This window comes from Colobus angolensis, unplaced genomic scaffold (assembly GCF_000951035.1).
Source record: "Colobus angolensis palliatus isolate OR3802 unplaced genomic scaffold, Cang.pa_1.0 Scaffold595, whole genome shotgun sequence".
NCBI lineage: Eukaryota > Metazoa > Chordata > Mammalia > Primates > Cercopithecidae > Colobus > Colobus angolensis.
The window spans coordinates 549439-552469 of NW_012119543.1; positions in this window are offsets into that span (position 1 = coordinate 549439).

Below are 3031 nucleotides of genomic sequence, written 5' to 3' on the forward strand. Positions count from 1 at the left end.
TTGATGTCTGCTTTGATTTCCCCTTTCCTGAATTTTTAGAAAAATGCCAAGTTTCTACATTATGCCTGATTGCCAAGTGAGGGAGTCAGGGTGGAAGCATTTTTCGTGGAAGGTCCTGGTGGTCTCACAGGTAGCATTTAGGATGACATAGGAGCTCAGGCGAGAGCAGTTTCTACCTTGTCTCTCATTGGGAAATTATGGATATGACAGGGAGCTTCTTTCAGAATAGCCAATGCTTCCTGCATTTGCAATACAGGGCGTCGGATCCATGTCATGGGGGAAACACTCTTTCTTCTGCTTTCCTAAAATTGTCTCCAACATGAGGGATTTGATAGCATTGAATCATTGAATTCTGTCTGTGATGAAAGAGAATTCTGTCTCCTTGTATTCTGGTTAACCTATTAAGTGTTCCTACAAGAAGCAAACATTGAAATGGTAAAATGATGAGCGGGATTTTTTTTTTTCCCCCCAGGGTGACAGGGTCTTCCTCTGTCACCTGGGCTGGAATGTGGTGGCATGATCATAGCTCATTGCAACCTCAGCCTCCTGAGTAGGTGGGGCTACAGGCATGTGCCACCATAACAGCTAATTTTTCAAAAATTTTTTGAAGACGGGGACTTACTATGTTGCTTAGGCTGGTCTTGAACTCCTGGCCTCAAGCAATACTCTCACTTTGGCCTCTCAAAGTGCTGGGATTATAGGCATGAGGCATCGTGCCAGGCCAGTAAGCAATTTTGATAATAGAAGGGGAATCAAATTTGATAATAGAAAGGGAAATCCAAGAAAAATGATAAAAATAAGCCATATAGCATTAGTGCTATCACAAAGGTTAAAGAAACTAACTTCAAACAATAGATGATTTAGACAGGGGAAAGCTGTTACATAAAGAATTTATCTAATACCTCAAATTCCACCCCAGCCTACTGTCTGTCCCTTTTACCTCTATGTTTATTCATGTTCTAAGTATCTATAATTGGTATAATCCACAAACATATTTTAAACCTCAAAGCTTTTCTTATATCAATAGGAAATTTGTAATGCAAGCAGAAAAATGTATGATATAAACAGAGTCAACATATAACAGTTATTCTTCAAAACCAAGTGACAATGCATAATTTAAATACTCTGGTGCTATTTATTTATTTTTGAGATGAAGTTTCACTCCTGTGGCCCAGGCTGGAGTGCAATGGTGCAGTCTTGGCTCACTGCAAACTTGGCCTCCCAGGTCCAAGTGATTCTTCTGCCTCAGCCTCCCAAGTAGCCAGGATTACAGATGCCCACCACCATGCCCGGGCAATTTTTGTATTTTTAGTAGAGACAAGGTTTCACCTTCTTGGCTAGGCTGGTCTTGAAGTCTTGACCTCAAGTGATCCACCTGCCTCAGCCTCCCAAAGTGCTGGAATTACAGGCATGAGCTATTGTACCCGACCTCTGGTGCTTTTTAAATATGTATTCCTATTCAAGCCAAATGTTGATTTTTCCTTCAGGTTAATTTGCTGTAGCATTTGTTCTTTTGTACCTAGTGGGAATGGGTTCCCACTGGCATGTCTCCAGTAGTCACTATGATAAATCAGACATTTCCCTGCCAGGTAAAGGAAAACCTGTGACGACAGTTTGGTATTTTAAATTGTCAAATATCAATGATAACTTGGCAATCTCATTGCTAAATATTGTAACACAAAACAAAAAACCTTGACTATGGGTTACGTCCTAGCAAGATCTATGGAGGAACAGTGCTGAATGTGTATCTTTTCTCTTTAGGATTTATTATAAATTTTTGCTCTAAGTCTTACATTCTTGGAGTAACAATTTTAATTGGCCAAAACAGAATTTTGTAATAATTCTCATCAGCATAGCCCCGTCATCAATATGATAAACATTTGGCTGCCAAGTAAAGTAAAACCAATGAAGTATTAAACTGTGAATGCAGGTTCTAAAGCACATTTTAATTTATTTAATATAATTTGAATCTATTAAGCATTTACTTGGGTGTACCAATATTTACTTTTCCTGGAATAATGATCATTTATGGCTATTCCAGGATCAAATTTTAAACCGATTCTAATTATTTCAAAAGTCAAGACCAAATAGGTTATAATAAACAGTATTTTTTCCAAGTTCCCCCATTTTCAGCTGTGTATGCTGGTGCATCCCTGTAGTCCCAGCTACTCAGGAGGCTGAGACAAGAGGATTCCCTGAGCCCAGGAGCTGGAGGTGGCAGTGAGCTGTGACTGCACCACTGTACTCCAGCCTGGGTGACAGAGTGAGAACCCAACTCTTAAAAAACACCAACAATCAAGTCCCTCCATTTTCATTCAATAAAGGAAAAAGCTGAAGTTAAGCATATGAAAACTGAGTGAGGCTCTAAGTTATCATTAATGTGATATATTATTAAATGGCAAAGCCTTAGGCAATACTGCATTACCATTCAGTTTTTATAAGCATTTAACTTCTGTTTTTAAAACGATGTTGGCCGGGTGCAGTGGCTCACACCTGTAATCCCAGCACTTTGGGAGGCCAAGGTGAGTGGATCACGAGGTCAGGAGATTGAGACCATCCTGGCTAACACAATGAAACCCAGTTTCTACTAAAAATACAAAAAATTAGCTGGTCACGGTGGTGGGTGCCTGTAGTCCCAGCTACTCGGGAGGCTGAAGCGGGAGAATGGTGTGAACCCAGAAGGCGGAGCTTGCAGTGAGCTGAGATCGTGCCACTGCACTCCAGCCTGGCAACAGAGCGAGACTCCATCTCAAAACAAACAAACAAAAAATGTTAATAGTAGCTTTAATCACAATTGTAAAAAGGTGGAAACAATCCAGCAGATGACTGGATTTAAAAACTGTAGTAGTCATCCCTATTAAGCTACCAATGACTTTCTTCACGGAATTGGAAAAAACTACTTTAAAGTTCATATGGAACCAAAAGAAAAAGAGCCCGCATTGCCAAGACAATCTTAAGTCAAAAGAACAAAGCTGGAGGCATCATGCTACCTGACTTCAAACTATACTACAAGGCTACAGTAACCAAAACA